Raw genomic sequence first — 17,053 nt, 5'->3', positions numbered from 1 at the left:
CGAATAAACAAAATAATTCAGTAAAAAATTTAATATGTATACATATAATAATAATACTATATAATATAATACACAACATCAGGAAATTCAAAACATTTTATACTAATCTATTTACTTATTTATAAATTAAGTGTAATAAATAAATATATAAACAGTTTCATATCAATAACATGTTATATTCTAATGAATATAATGATAGCAAAATATCTTAAGTAATCAATCACCTGTGCAAAAACGCAGAAACGTACTCAGTTACGAACGTAACCTTGGTTCCCTGAGATACGGAACGAGTACTGCGTATGGGGAAAGATCTCCTTTTCCTCGCTGCTGAAGCCTTTTTCAATAGCGCAGTGTAACTGCACGGCCATTGGTTCAAACTAGAGAACTTTTTGAGCCAATGATGGCGCGGCGGAGCTGCGCGAGCCTATGGCGATGCGGCGCACCAAAGCCCATCAAAATGGGCGGGGCGTATGGCTATATAAGCGGGCATTTCGCCATAGGATTTCAGGTCATTCGACTGAAGTGACGACACTGAAGCCGCAGCCTCGTGGCACGGCATAGAACGCAGTACTCGTTCCGTATCTCAGGGAACCGAGGTTACGTTCATAACCGAGTACATTCCCTTTCGATACTTCACTCGTACTGCGTATGGGGAACGAATTCAACCGCTCCATGCCACGGCAGGGCCCGACTCAACTTATCATGGACACCGTAGGGCCGGAGCCATCGAACCCTTTATGTTACACTTGCAAAGAGGGAGATAGCTCCCTGGAAGTGGCATGATGGTGGAACTCGACAGATGCTGTCGTATCACACCGAGAGGACCTGAGCTTGCAAGGTCGGGATGTCCAGGTTATAAAATCTGACAAAAGTGGATGGCGAGGACCAGCCGGCCGCCTCACAGATGTCTTTGATAGAGACTCCACTAGACCAGGCCATCCCTCTCGTGGAGTGGGCTCTAAATCCTATGGGGCAATCAAGGCCCATAGAGGAGTAACATAGAGCGATAGCGTCGACTATCCAACGCGAGAGTCGCTGCTTTGAGACCGGAGACCCTTTGGTGCGGCCGCCAAAGCAGACAAAAAGCTGGTCAGATTGCCAAAACAGCTGTGACCGCTCAATGTAGGTCCTCAATGCCCTAACTGGGCAGAGTAATTCCTACTCTCGCTTGTTCGACGAGGGAGGCAGTGCTGAGAGGGAAGTGACTTGTGCTCTGAACGGGGTCGAGAGCACTTTAGGGACGTAGCCATGCCTGGGTTTTAAAAAGACCTTTGAGTCGTTGGGCCCAAATTCAAGGCATGCAGGGCTCACAGAGAGGGCCTGCAGGTCACCAACACGCTTGACTGATGCTAATGCAAGTAGCAGAGCGGTCTTGAGCGTTAAGGGCCGAAGGTCAGCTGACCGCAGCGGCTCAAAGGCAGGCCCTTTGAGCACTCTGAGGACCGTGGAAAGGTCCCAAGTGGGAACAGTGAGAGGACGTGGGGGGTTCAACCGCCTAGAACCTCTCAGGAAACGCACAATGAGGCTGTTTTGACCCACTGATTGGCCAGCGATGGGAGCGTGGAACGCTGCAATGGCTGCTATGTACACCTTGAGCGTAGAAGGGGTGAGGCCCTTGTTAAGACGCTCCAGGAGAAATGACAGTATCGGGGATACGTCACACTCAACAGGGTCTTCGTTTCGTGCGGAGCACCAGTCAACGAAGACCGACCACTTCTGGGCGTAGAGGCGTCTCATGGACGGGGCTCTTGCCTAAGAAATGGTATTTAGCACATCCCCGGGGAGGTTTAACTCCCTCGGGTCGGCGGTCACGCCGGCAATACCACCTCGTTTTTTTTCTTACCAGTGTGAAAGAGACTCAGAATACTCCGTTAATGTTGCACATACAATTAAGAGTTATACACCATTTTAATCTGTGGAATATCTTCTTTTATTTCTGTACACTCAGAGTAAAAACAAAATGTTGTGCTTTTTGCAAAATAAAGAAAACTAACATGATGCGTGATCTGTCGTCTCCCTCTGAACGAAGTCCAATCTGATAGTTCTCAGAAAATGAACTGTAACTTAGTGAAAACTAATCACAAAAAATTAGACTTATGTCTAAAGAAACGTTGAAATGTCAGGTTTTAAATCGTGTAAGTCAAATCGAAAACAAAAATTCTGTGTTTAAGTAATCTGTATGAAAATAGACACATGTCAGAAGTCCGTGATTCAGCTCATTATCCACTAATGCGGCCACGCCCACGGAGTGAGCGCTAGTCAGACGCAAATTCTGAGGCAATACATGTATACATCGTCTCAATCATGTATTTATTGTCTTGAAAAGTGTTTATCTGTATGTTAAAGCCATGGTTAGAGACCTCTGGAAGACATGCCGTTAGTTCCTGGAATGTCCTGTTCTTCTTTAGATTAATTTGTGGACTAAATGTGCACAGAGCGCCCTCTGGCTGCAAGTATGAATTGAAAACACAGTATCCAGCGTTCATAGTGATGACAATAAATATTGAATAAATATTACTCTTCTGTACAGAAAATTGACAAACATATGAGAATCCATCAATATTTCTCCAAATGTGCATGCTTTTAAGCTAAAAGGCTATATGAAATGCCATAGAAGTAACATGAATGTTCAGACGCTTTGCATCACAGAAATCCATTATATTTTAAAGTATATAATAGAATACCATTATTTTAAATTGTAATAACATTTCACAGTATTGCTGTTTTTTCTGTATGTTTGATATACACCATGATGAGCTTGAGACATGATCACAGAGGGTTTTTTCACAGCCTACCTGACTGAAAGGCCTCATTATTATGCAGGTCATTAGAGGTCTTTATGCGATTCTTTTGTCTTCTCAGGTGTGAATTACCTCATTATTCATGATGATTCACGCCTCCACGCATACTGTGTTTCTTGACAAAAAGTGTCTTACAAAAACTAAATCAATATATTGTTTTATATGAACGAGTAGGCAGGATAATTTTTACATAATTTTTAAGCAAAAACTCTAGTCTACAACCTCCAATACCCAGAAGTCTTGTGAACACAGATTTTATATATTTTTTTGGGCTTTATTTCAGTGACTTAAGTTTTTTGTTTTTTCAATAACCACGCATAAACGTTATTCCTTCAAAAACACAAACATGTACATACATGTTCCTCACATATTATTGTAGCCTAGTTTGTGCTGAATACAGTGTAATGACACTTTTTCCATTAATATGTTTATGAACAACTGAAAAAAGCACAAATGTCAGGGCATGTCAAAACTTCTCCAGGGCCCCGAAAATCCTCAGACCCCAGAGGGTTAACCTACAAAACTTGCAGTGACTACACCCACTGAAAGAATGCTCTGAGTAAAAATTGTTCTTATATATATATATATATATATATATATATATATATATATGTATATATATATATATATATATATATATATATATATATATATATATGCAGGTTCTGTACTTCTACAGTGCATTCATTTCATCTGTGGGATTACAAATTTGTACTATGTTATATCTAGGTTCCAATGTAATAGTATATGAACTGAAAACTTTCTATACATTGTGTTTTAAATTCTGAGGTAAAGATAATGACATTCTAAGGAGATCAAGGCAGGCAGCCCAGGTGTCTGTGAAATTAACCTTTTGTCTTCATACACTTCCTAACCATTTGGCAGAACAAGCTCAAAGCACAGCTGTGCCTTTGTCTCTATGATAATGTAAAGGTATGGGCAATACTGCCAGACTGATTGGATTAGCACCTATGCATTTGAATGACACCGTTATGCTGATTAGATCATGGCTGGGAAATGTAGGGAATGGGCTGATTCCTGCACTGCATTTGCATGCTTTGTTTAGATTGTCTCCACCTCTACTCTATGTATCCCTCCCCCTTGAATGTATATGAACTACCAAGTACACTGCCTTAGTTAGACTTGGATGACTACAGCGACGCACAGCGCGTTTCTCAATAAAGAGTAACTTCTGCTTGAAAAGATATCCCAACGTCTCCTGGTCTCTGCTTCGACGAGGAAAAAGTTTCCTACACATCCTTATTCAAAGTTAATAACAGAGAAAAAGTATACTATTGCTATTTGAAATAAAATATTTTGTTGTACTAAACATGGGAGTATACTGGTTACTTTTACTACACCATTGTACATTTTTCAGGGTTCCCACGGGTCATGGAATTTCTGGAATATCATGGAATTTTAAAAGGTCTATTCCAGACATTGAAAGTCTGGGAATTCTATATTTTTTGTCCAAGTCATGGAATATCAGGGATTTTTGTTTGTCGATTTAAATTTTAGTTTCCATTAATCAAAATATAATTTTTCTATACTGCGTTTTTTTTTTTTTTATTGCGTTGTTTCACGTGTTTTGCGTATTGTCATGGTTAGGCTATTTTTCAGTGGCATTTTATTCCCTTCCCGCTCATCAACTTAAGTCAAATGCAGTCAGCTGTACCTGTTAACTAAGGCAAACATGCCAGGAAACTGTAAATTTCAAGAGCTTTGGCTACAAAATGACCACTTCAAAGACTGTCCTAACCAGCCGTGACAAGACAAAGGATTCTATTTTTGAAATGGTTTCTATATTTCTAGTATTTTGCAGCTAATAGTTCAGGTCATAGAGAGGGAACAAGGACATAAATGCACAAAGAAAAGTATCTATTACTTACAGTTTGAACATTCTTGTTTCCTTTTATTATTTTTTTTCAAACTCTGAGGTAAATTATCCTTTGTTGCTCTCATAGTGGCTATTAAAGTCATGCAAAATGATATTCAAGCTCAAACCATTTTAATATTAAGCAAAGCCCGAACAAGTGTATTTCATGACAAAGATTGTATCAGTCACTTGAGTATGTATTTTGAAACATGTTTTATGGTTCAATTTTGTTTAGTTTAATTTCGTTTGGTTTTTGTGTTAAGCTGGGAACAGAGCCCACCCACACGCTGTTATGAGTGGCTGTAATTTATGATTGATTTTGTCGTCTTGTAGCATGGTCAAGTCTGGTTAGGACACATTAAGCTAAAAAAAAAAAAAAAAAGGACATGGTAAGCCGCCTTTTCCCCTAGTGGCAGTCACACAGAATTTTCAAATTGGTCATGCGTAGCTGTTACCTTCGTTTAGCCACCATAGTAGAATGAATAAATGTGAATAAATTAATAAATGCACATTGGATAAACTACCAACATTACTTCTGAAGGAAAAATATTAATATTAAATATTAATTATTTAATAATTATTAACTATTTATTTCAGACTTAAATAATCATAACCATTTACAGAAATAGACTAGTGTCAAACAGTCTGCAAATCTAAATGTGACGAAATCAAAAGACTGAATGATGAACTTGATGAGAAACAGAAAATCCTCTAAAGCGTTTAACCCCTGAAAGCATAAAAACTATAAATTAATTTCTGTAGAAATAGTACCAAAAAATATCAAAGTGCATTTAACAGGTAAAAGCGCAAAAACAAAAAGGAGTGTTACTGAACAAGTAAATAAAGCTTGCAAATAGATGGATTTAAAATACTGCCTGTGGCTGATTTTTGTCTGCTCAGTGCTCAGCACAACAGTGGCCTGTTCCGTTCATTATGGGTCATGGAAATTCAGCTTTTTAGTCAGTGAAAGTCAGGGAAAAGTCAGGGAATTTGACATTTGGCTTAGAGTGGGAACCCTTATTTTTAAAAAGGTGTTTACACTCCTATTGTGTTGATACATGAAGCATTATTGCCTGTCGAATTTCTTCTGCAGTACAGGTTGGTGAGTCAGGCTGTTCAGGGCAGGCGGTCAACTCAGACGCACTGGGAAAGGATGGAATGTCCTGTGGTAAATCTGTGTTTTCTGGAGGCTGGTGGGCTGTGTCAACATACTCCCGGTTCCACTCTTCACGCAAGTTATGTAACACAATGCAGGCCACCATGACATACTTGATGTTGTTTGCTGCACTGTCATTTCTCTTCATGATGCAGCACCATCTACCTTTCAGGCGGCCAAAAGCATGCTCAACATGTATGCGAGCCCTGCTCAAGCATATGTTAAACTCCTTCTGTGGTTTTCTCAATGTACCGTCAGGGAAAGGTTTCATCACATGGTTAAGATATGCTGTATGCAGAGTCTGGTACAATGAGAGGCTGGATTTCCACTCCTTCAATGGACCTTGTAAGTAATGGAATGAAAGTACCATTTTCAAACTTGTGACAAAGCTTTGACAAACGACTCATGGCACTTCCCTGGCCAGCCAACATCAAAGTCCGTAAACCTGTACTTATGGTCTACACGGCCCTGAAGCTGCACACTATACCATTCCTTTCTGTTGTAATAATCAGTGCAGTACCGTGAAGGAGCAATAATGTGGATGTGAGTACCATCCAGGGTCCCAGCACACAAAGGAAACCCATTTTATTTCCTTTAAACCCATCAATGATGGATTGCAGGTCTTGTAAAGATCTTGGTCTTTTTACCATTTTCTTCTTGAGATGGCACAAAGCCTCACACACTTCCCAGAAAATGTTGCATGCTGTGCTCATGCCAATGCCAAAAAGGTTGGCCAAATCATGAAATTCAACACTGCAGGCAAGTCTGTAGTGGGTAAGGGCCGCTGTCTTTTGTAGAGGCACTGGACTTTTCATAACTGTATTTTGGTTTTGAATATAGGGACTGAGCAAGCCACAGAGATTCAGAAATGCCTCTTGTGGCATTCTGAAGTTCTGATACCACTGACTATCTGTGAAGTGTTCCAGCACATCTGTCTCCCAGAAAATGCTGCTTCTTTTCACTGGTGGCTCAGGGTTAGTCACAAGATTGTCAGCTATAAAGAAAATGACAATTAATAAAGTAATATTTAATTATATTTTTAATAAAATTAAAAAATAATAATTTTAATATTTAACTTTTAATAAGGAATAATATATTTTTGTATTATTAATTCAAATATCCTACTTAATAGGAACTTGACACTTTTTTCGGTTTTAAATGATTTTCTGTGTTCTCTCAAAATTATGGATGTCATTTTAAAAATGTGTAAATTAACAGATACAATACAAAATAACGTTACATGTTTTCAAATTGTATTACATACCTGTGGCCACCATGATAATGGCCCATTTCAGATGTTTTTGTGTTTTTCTTCTTCTTTTTTTTTCATTTTGGTTTTATCAGCACCCTCTTGCTGTAGTGGAGCGGTGATGAAAGATTATTCCTGTAAAAACTTTCTAGCGTTTCGGTTATGAATGTGCCCGTTTTTAAAATGCATGCAAAAAAGCCAGTTCTTTGTGGTCAAATTACCGCAAAGCGCAACTGACAACAGTTACCATACGGTGCTCATCGGTGGTCAAACGGGTTTACAAAATGACTTTTAGAATGATCCCCTTTTAAAAACTCTGTGACATGGATTCAGATGGCAATTAAACCACACAACCTTGGTGTTTGTCAAAAAACAGTAGGTAATTCGGCCGGGGATTTTTTTTACACGGGTGGTGGGAGAAAACACTGACATTCTGGATTCGGATGGCAATAAAATCACAGTCTACCGTCTGTAAATGGTGAAAATACCTTACGTCTCCCTGAGAAACAATTACCGTCCTAATAGGTCTTTAGACGAAACTCCCCCCAGCTAGCGTGTCTTTTCGAAGTGACTAGCAGCCTTGTCACCTGACCTGAATACTGTGCGCTGATTCGCTAAAACGGACTTATCGGGTTCTGTAAACAAACAGTAAGGGTGCTTGTTGATTTCTGGCAAAAAACGTAAACTCGCAATGCCTTGACAGTGGACAATACTGGCTTTTTTGACAAAATGTATTTAGGGTTCAGAACGTGCTATATGTGGAGAATAACGCACTGCAGTCAGTTCATTTTTTTTTTAAACGTGGTGTTTATCTGTTTTTGCAACTCTTCATATATTTATCATACAAGCAGTGTTTCATGGAAGGTTTAGTGATCCTTTAGTGATTGTCGAACACAATTGAATAAATTCAAGGCGCACATTTTTATTATACAAAGTTCTTTTACTTTTACTATAAGCGAGTCTCTTTCGAACTTTATTAAATGAATGTACGTGTGCCACTCAAACCAGCATCAGATAAAGGAACAAACAATCTAAATCAAACGGTACTTTGCTGTTTTATGATCATTCGACATCGAACAATGATTACAGTTAGGGATGCACCGATACCATTTTTAAGGACCGAGTACAAGTACCGATATTTTTTTTTCTGGTACTAGCCGATACGGATACAGATTTTTTTTTTCTTTTTTTTTTCTTTTTTTTTTTTTTGGTGATGTGGCAGTTTTCCAAGTACAACACAGTGAGACTAATGCATGTAGGACAGCTTCTTTATTATTACTCCAATGAAAAAAGTAATAATTTTTATGTGCTTGTCACAAACTTAAAGCACAAATTTCACAATGTCCAATAACCTTCAAAGGGCATAATTACCAAAGTCATTAAAAAAAAAAAAATATATATATATATATATATATATATATAACCTGCCTTTCAAAGAGTGCTAAACAAATATTACAGAACAAATGTTTATAACATAACTGTAATGATGGATCAACAGAGTGTGGATCCATTTGCAGCTTTATTAAACACAGCAGTAGTACAGACAAGGGCAGAGCAGTACTGTAAACAGGGACAGGCAAGGATCAAGACAGGCGGCAAACAAACACAGTCCAGGGTACAGGCAAGGTTCAGGGCAGGCGGCAGGGGTTCACAAGAGATAAACAGTCCAGGTAACAACAAGATATCAGTCCACAGAATAACGCTCAGAAATGACTACCGTAGCAAATCAAGACTTCGTTAAGATGTGGTGTGTATGCGTGTCTTAAATAGTGTGTGCGTGATGCAGTGCAGGTGTGTGTGTGCAATCAGTCGCAGGAATGAGGGCCTATGGGAAATGAAGTCCGAATGGTGGAGAATCAATATTCCGGTGATGGCTCCCTCCGGCGGTCCGGAGGATGAACCGTGGGAGCCATATTCATGACAATAACACTGTGAACGAATGTAAACACAACCTAGGGTGACCAGATTTCTCATGTGGAATACGGGACGAGTGGGCAATATTTTATTTCATGATATAATATATATACATTTATTTAACATCTTTTGTTGTTTTATTAACATTAATGGCAGACAAATATTTAATTAGGCTACTCTCCCTTAAGACTGAATCCAAGGATGTAATATACTGACACATATCCTGTTTTCAGCCACCTGTTTACGTCCACTTACGCCATAACCGACTGTATTTACGTGAAATACTCCACACGATGGACATTTTGACAACTATTTGTGCATTTGACCATTCAGGCACAAGGAGAAATGACCACGCGTTGTCTGAGAGAACTTGGATCGCGCGCAAGAAGGAGAGGGAGAGAGAGAGAGAGAGAGAGAGAGTGCGAGAGAGAGCGCTTCTGGTCTGTCATTCAGCATGATTTGCATGCAGTTCGCAATGTGTTGGTTGTCATCATTAATTTTGAAGTATTTCCACACCCCTGAGGCTGACATTGTTTCTGCTGCTGCCGCCGGTATCTCTGTGCGTGGAAAATTCTGTCAGATATGTCACGTGAGGTATCGTTCTTTGGTATCGGGGGTATTTTTACGAGTATGAGTACAAGTACATGAGCTTGGTATCAGCCCAATACCGATACCGGTATCGGTATCGGTGCATCCCTAATTATAGTATTAAACCACAGTATCGAACCGATGTGTCAGAGTCTAATATATGCAGGTTACAAAGCATTTTAGGCTTTTCTCATCAAAGAACATTTACAAAACTTTTAATAATTGATATCTCCACCCCACACTGTTTTCACTGCACTCTGGATTCCAATCTACCAGGATAAAACCATGAGTCCAGCACATCCATTGAATTCCTAGGCATCAACTCGGATACAGTTAATCTGCAGGCCTCACTGCACAAGGAAAAATTAATAGGATATTTCTGGTTACATCCACCTTCCTAGTCAGGACACAGTGTCCTAAATGCGAACTGCTGTCTTTGCGTGGCCACTTAAACTTCACAATGTGCATAATCCCACAAGGCCACCCCTCTATCTCATATCTCCTCTCCCTCGCATCTTCAATTCACACACTTGAAGACGAGCGTCAGGCCATGGCAGCAGGCCTTTAGCAAGCCTGGGCCACGCCCCAGATTCCGCCACCTCCAGGCCCCACTCTCCTCCTCCCTCCGCTCAGCCACACACCATGGCTTTCCCTGGCGCCGCACCCCATTCAACAATGTCTGTCCCTCTAAACTAATGCCTTCCCCCTAGTGTTAGGTTGCCTTTGCTAGCGAAGCAAGCTCAGTCGTCTCAGCCATTTCATCCCGCTGTCTCTAACCTTCCCCATTCCTCCTCCTAGCGCAAGGCTGCCTCCGCCAGTGATGCAGGCAAAGATAACACTTTATCCTCCTGCTGCCTCTAACCTTTTCTCCTACCAGTGACCTAGAGGTCCTTCAGCAGACCCTAGCCTGAGGATGCATCTGCAAGCAGCGTAGGCCCAGTCATCAGTCTCAAACTCACTTTCTTTTCCCGGCCTACATCTCCAACCGCAGACCCTAGCATGAGGCTGCCTCCACTAGCAGCGCAGGCCCAGACTGCCTATCTGCCACCCCAGCTCAGCATTCCACCAGATCACTTTTCCAATCTTTCATTTTGCATATGTTGTGAACAACAGTTAAGATGGCATTCCAGGGACCAGTTTACAACAGGGCCCCTCTCTAACTGCTGGTGTGTAAGAAGATGTGCCACACTGTGATTGGATCTTTGGTGAATGAACATAAACAAATGTTCAGCAATATCAGATGTTAGGACAACTGCCAGACACCTCTTCCAGAGCAGGAAGGGGGACCTTCTGCACCCACCAAAACCAAGGAGAGGACTTCTCATTGGATGACACATTGACTCTAACCACCAAACTCACACAGAGATCTATCTAAATCCATTCATAGCTATGTTTGGAGGCCTTAATTTGGTTTAAACTGCATCGCGTCCACTCCATCTTCATGCAAAGCACATTTTATGTTAATGGTTACTGACTGTTAAAACAACAGGTCATGGGACAGACCTGTTAACAGATAAACAAATGCATGGACGATGACTTAACCATTCCATATCGTGTTTGGTGTCTATCTGTTCCCTACGATGCCTTTAATAATTTGAAAGAGGTTTGGTAAATAAATAATGCATGGGTAAAATGTTAAAGACACTATTTTAACACTGTACTTTATGCTATGCAAACGAGTTCCACACTAGGATGGGCAACACCGGGGCTGCTTCAGATAACAGTGGCCAATCACACTCCAGGATCAGCAAGGTGCCACATTTCAATCTCCTCCTCATCAGAAAGGGATAAATATGTCCCCCGGGTAGACACACCCTTGTTCTGCGTTTCCAGCTCGACGGGGAAGGAGACATTAACAGACACTCCATGTCCTGAGTTTCTGACCTGACGAGGAAAGAGACTACAAGAGAGTTAAGGTTAAGCTTTTGCGAGCAAAACCTTTCACATTGCTTCCAGCTGCACTCTAGCTGCAAAAAAGGGCCCCAGCATTGAGGGACTTCATCTGACCCTTACGGCTCCTACAGCAGTGCAGCCCAGTCCGTAAAGGACCTCTGCATCGGCAGACATTGCCTGTACTACACGGCTCGTCAGCGACGCAGCCAGCCTGCAAAGGAACCTGTGAAGATTCATCTGACCCAGCTGCCCAGTCCATCCTAAAGGACCCTCTTGGCGCAACCGAAGTTCAGCATCCTCCAGCCAAGAGTGGCACGACTACTGGATCGCAACTCCGCGCCCTCCCACTGCACGCAGCCAGCATCATCAGTGGAAGACGTCTCTGCTACTGGATTGATCACCCGACTGTGTGGAACGTAAATACAAATTTACCAAACCTCTTTCTAGAGACCTTGGCATTAGTTTACACATGCAGCATATGTTTTTCTAACCTTTTTAGATAATAGTTACTTGAGGTCAGCTTGTTACAAATAATAGGGATATTATTTGTTGAATGATAAATAAGCAATTATTTATCACCATTTTACCAGAGCCATTAGGTGGTTTCCATAAGAAGCATTCCCATACAATTTTCTTCCATTCTACATTCAGTTCAACCGCATTACATTTATCCATTCTGTGTTCACTTCATTTATTTGTTTCGCCGATTTAATTCAGTATTTTCCTTTGATTATTATTTTACTATCTTTTAGAAGTGCATATTCATTACTTTATTATTAATCGTTGTGGTATTTACTCTTGCATGTCTATTGTTAATAAATTCCATTGATTTTATTATAACTGTGTCTTCCTTGTGTTGATGATCAAAGACTCTACTAGTTGACCGACTCCCTCCAGTTTATATTAATTCTGAATAATTGAACAACTCTTTTTGGAGTGTTCTTAAATTTTTAAGATAGTATTCTTGACTGGTGCTCCGTATTACAAAAGAGGGGAGGGGTCATCTGATACACCCATAACCACACCTTAAGTGACACGTGATCAAAAATCACTACGTCACCAGTGAATGGAGTAAAAATCACTACACATAGGTGCAGCAACCACAGCTGCTCAAAAAGGCCGCTCCCAGCATCAGATTCAATCTCTCAGTGGCTGGTTGCCAAAGGCTTTTAAGAGTTATATTCGCTCCTATTGCTTCCACATCAAAGAAGCTCAATGAACCCTTATCAGCTAAATTCTTCAGCTCCAGCTTGTTCTCACACACTCAAACCTACAGGCTCACCATATCCACCTCAATTAACACCATCAATCCGTTCAATAGTGAAAATATTTTTTACTTCACTGCCGCAGAAGTGTCAAACCCTCATCAGCTAAAAAAAAAAAAAAAAAATTCCACGTTTTCCCTTTCCCCATCCAGCGAGGCTTACCGTCTAATGCAGTGAGTATTGAACTCCCGCTGGATGCTGTGAGGGCCCTCCCGGTCGAGCGCCCATGTTTTCTCTTTCCCCATGTTTTCTCTTTCTCCATCCGGTGAGGCCCCCGTCTGAGGTCCCTCTCGGTCAAACGACCAGGCTTCGTTTTGAAACACCAGCCCGCCAAATCTTGGGGTCATTTGGGGGGGTCTTTAGTCTGGCAGCTGTCCTTTGCTAATTTGCTTTTTGGGGGAGTACTCTGGGTTCAGGCCAAATTCCGAGCTTGGAGCCCTCCCCCCAGACAGCACACCAAATACGCATAACCTTTACTATCTAATTATATGTAAGTGAGAGCTTGTGAAATTATGTTTTATTAACAAAGTTCGGGAGGAGCACGTTCAGATAATTAACCTAATTAACACGAGAGGAGCGCATTCAGTTAATCAACTCAATTAATGATAAGAGGTAAATATACAGCAGACTTACCTCTGTTTGTTGACAGTTTATCAGCATCCCTCCACCACCCCATCTCCTCACTTCTATTTCTAACTATTCCTATCACATCCGGGGGGAGTACTCTAGGTTTGGACCAAACTCTGAGCTCTCCGAGAGGTTGTAGGTTCGAGTCTCAGTACCGGCAGGAAATGTAGGTGGGGGGAGTGAATGAACAGCGCTCTCTCCACCCACATTGCCCACAACTGAGGTGCCCTTGAGCAAGGCACCTAACCCCCAATTGCTACCTGGGCTACATTATATACAATGAAGACGCATGTTAAGGGGGCGTGTCAAGGAGAATCATGACAACACAATTCTTCCAATTTCAAATCCTGGTGTTTGAGAATGGTAGAAAAGAATAATTCATAATATAAACTGGGAAGTTAATTTTGAGTTCTGAAACTTGCAGTATGTTTTGATTATAGAGTAACCTCTTATATGTAAGTACCAATAACATTTTGATTCTCTATTTCATGATCCCTTTAAAGCTAAATGGTGAGAGAGTTTGAGTTAACAGAATGATTCAAGTTGTTTTATTTATTTATTTATTTATTTTTGTAATATATTATATGTATTTTGTCATACATTTTATATGAAGTTTAAATTAGTTTAATAGGTAAGAAATGTGTTTAATGGTAGATACTTTAAATGTGACTACATGCAGGGTCCAAAGAAGACATTTTTAAGGTTGAGAGCAGAACGGGAATACATTCTCACACACACAATTTGCGCACGCAAATTATCAAAGTACATATTTATTTAATTAACTGTACATTTAACTGCAATAAGAAATTCCTGTTGTAAGAACAGGTATGGGGTGATGAACAGTGCACTGCATTGTCATTGTCAGGATTCAGAGAGGAAGGACCAGGCAGGAACACAAGGAACTCGTAGCTTGATGTAGATCTCAGATGTAGAATCAGTCTTTCCGCCAGGTAGAGACTCACAGAACCAGAAGCTTATAACTTGAGTTTGATAGTTGCACCAGTCAGGCTGCCAGGCAGTTAAGAGTCAGTGGCCAGGGAACTCAGGATACAAGGCAGGAACAAACACAAGAAACATACAAGACGAGACACAAGACAAGACAGACAAGATATAACAAATAAGAGAACCAAAAAATAATCTAATAACATCAATGACTAAAGAAACAAATGTAAAGAAACAAGAATATAATTAAAGCTAACGAAACTCAAATTAAAAAAAAGAAAAGAAAAGGTATAAACGAAAGAGCTAAAATCCTAGAAATAAAAAACTGGAATTGCAAAAGGACTTTCTCTTAACAGGAAAAAATAAAATTGAAGAAAACAAGTAGAAATAAAATTCTAAAACAAAAGAAAATCTAAACTAGGTTAGAATGCACGAGAGCTAAACTAAGCAAAACAGTACTAGAAAAAAAAATAGCAACAAGGATACTTTGTTACTGAAAATAAGATCAAAAAATAACTAGAGCAAGAGCTAAGATAACTACAAGAGCGAAAACCAGAAAACACCACAAAGCACACACAACGAACCAGCAAAGACATGAGGGAAGGAGGCACAATATAAAGGAAATAAAGCACATGAGGATCAGTGCCCGGTTGCATAAAGCACCTTGCATAAAGTTTTTCCTTTAAGTATGACACTTAAGGCGTGATTTCTCCTTAACTAGATAGGTAGATAGATAGATAGATAGATAGATAGATAGATAGATTCACAAATAACCTGCCTGATCTGTCTCAGCTGCTCAGTGTACCCAAACACACAAATGAACTTGAGGAAATGACTAGCAGTATGGGCACCATTTTCTCTAGTACATTAGATACTGTTGCACCCATGAGATTAAAAAAGGTTAGAGAGAAAAGTACTGCACCATGGTACAACAGTATTACTCGTGCCATAAAGAGAGAAACTCGTAATCTAGAGCGCAAATGGAGACAAACCCATTTAGAGGTCTTTAGAATCGCATGGAAAGTGTGGGATTACAAATTTAAGAATCTGTTTAAGATCTGCTGATCCTACATCCTGACATAACCTCACATGAAATACTAAGGTGAAGTATATTGTATTTAACATTTTGAGGTAAAGATAATGACAATTTAAGGAGATCAAGGCAGGCAGCCCAGGTGTTTGTAACATTAACCTTTTGTCTTCATGCACTTCCTGTCCATTTGGCAGGACAAGCTCAAGACACAGCTCTGCCTTTGTCTCTATGATAATGTAAAGGTATGGGCGATACTGTCAGACTGATTGGATTAGCACCTATGCATTTGAATGACACTGTTATGCTGATTAGATCATGGCTGGGAAATGTAGGGAATGGGCTGATTCCTGCACTGCATTTGCATGCTTTGTTTAGATTTTCTCCACCTCTACTCTATGTATCCCTCCCCCTTGAATGTATATGAACTACCAAGTACACTGCTTTAGTTGGACTTGGATGACTACAGCGACGCACAGCGCGTTCCTCAATAAAGAGTAACTTCTGCGTGAAAGATATCCCAACGTCTCCTGGTCTCTGCTTCGACGAGGAAAAAGTTTCCTACAAAAGACAGCACTTCCCGTTATAAAAATGCTATAAAAGAAGCCAGGGCTGACCATCTCCACAAACTAATAGACAGTAACCAAAACAATCCAAGGTTCTTGTTTAGTACAGTGGCTAGATTAACAAATAAAAAGACATCACCATAACAGAATATTCCATTACAGTTTAGGAGTAATGACTTTATGAATGTCTTTACTGAGAAAATCGAAAGCATCAGAAATACAATTGTAAATATACAACCTTTGACAGAGTTTTATGATTCAGCCTCAATTATTGCCCCTCAAGAACAGTTGCAGTGCTTTACAACTATAAGACAGGAAGCGCTAAATAAACTTATCATTGCATCTAAACTAACAACATGTTTGTTAGATCCAATACCCACTAAACTACTGAAAGAATTGTTACCTGTAGCAGAAAAGCCTCTTCTCAATATTATTAACTTGTCTTTATCTCTAGGTCATGTCTCAAGACCGTTCAAGCTGGCAGTTATTAAGTCTCTCATTAAGAAACCACAATTAGATCCAAATGTATTAGCAAATTATAGACCCATCTCAAATATTCTATTTATGTCTAAAATACTAGAAAAAGTTGTGTCCGCTCATTTGTGCTCGTCCTTGCAAAAAATTTATATCTATGAAAAATTTCAGTCAGGATTCAGGCACAGAAACTGCGCTTGTTAAAATTACAAATGACTTACTTTTAGCTTCTGACCAAGGCTGTATATTAATACTAGTGTTACTTGTGTTTGACACTATAGATCATAAAATACTCTTAGATCGACTAAAAAATTACACTGGTATTCAGAGACAAGCATTAAGGTGGTTTAGATCGTACCTATCAGACCGTTACCGTTTTGTATATTTAAACAGGGAAAAATCTAAGATAACATTAGTAAATTATGGAGTGCCGCAAGGATCTGTGTTAGGTCCTCTGCTATTTTCAATATATATGCTGCCACTTGGTAATATTATAAGAAAACATGGAATTAGTTTCCACTGCTATGCCGATGATACTCAGTTATATATTTCAACACGACCAGATGAAATCTAAATTATCCAAATTGACAGAGTGTGTTAAAGATGGAAAACTGTGGATGACCAGTAATTTTCTTCTATTAAATTCAGACAAGACAGGTATTACTTATTGGA

At 39.9% G+C, this 17,053-nt stretch overlaps 1 protein-coding gene across 1 annotated transcript in view; it reads left to right on the top strand.

The window, feature by feature from the left end:
- LOC127505426 (uncharacterized) overlaps window positions 1-15,610 on the top strand; it is a 679,977-nt gene extending 664,367 nt beyond the window's left edge. Inside the window, exon 2 of the mRNA XM_051880973.1 lies at window positions 15,587-15,610. The gene's annotated coding sequence lies outside the window, so the exon portion shown is untranslated. The remainder of the gene's footprint in view (window positions 1-15,586) is intronic.
- The last annotated feature ends 1,443 nt before the right edge of the window (window positions 15,611-17,053 follow it).

Source organism: Ctenopharyngodon idella, chromosome 22 (genome assembly GCF_019924925.1).
Source record: "Ctenopharyngodon idella isolate HZGC_01 chromosome 22, HZGC01, whole genome shotgun sequence".
Taxonomy (NCBI): Eukaryota; Metazoa; Chordata; class Actinopteri; order Cypriniformes; family Xenocyprididae; genus Ctenopharyngodon; species Ctenopharyngodon idella.
The sequence above is the reverse complement of the archived record's forward strand: the minus strand, read 5'-3'. Positions and strand labels throughout refer to the sequence as shown.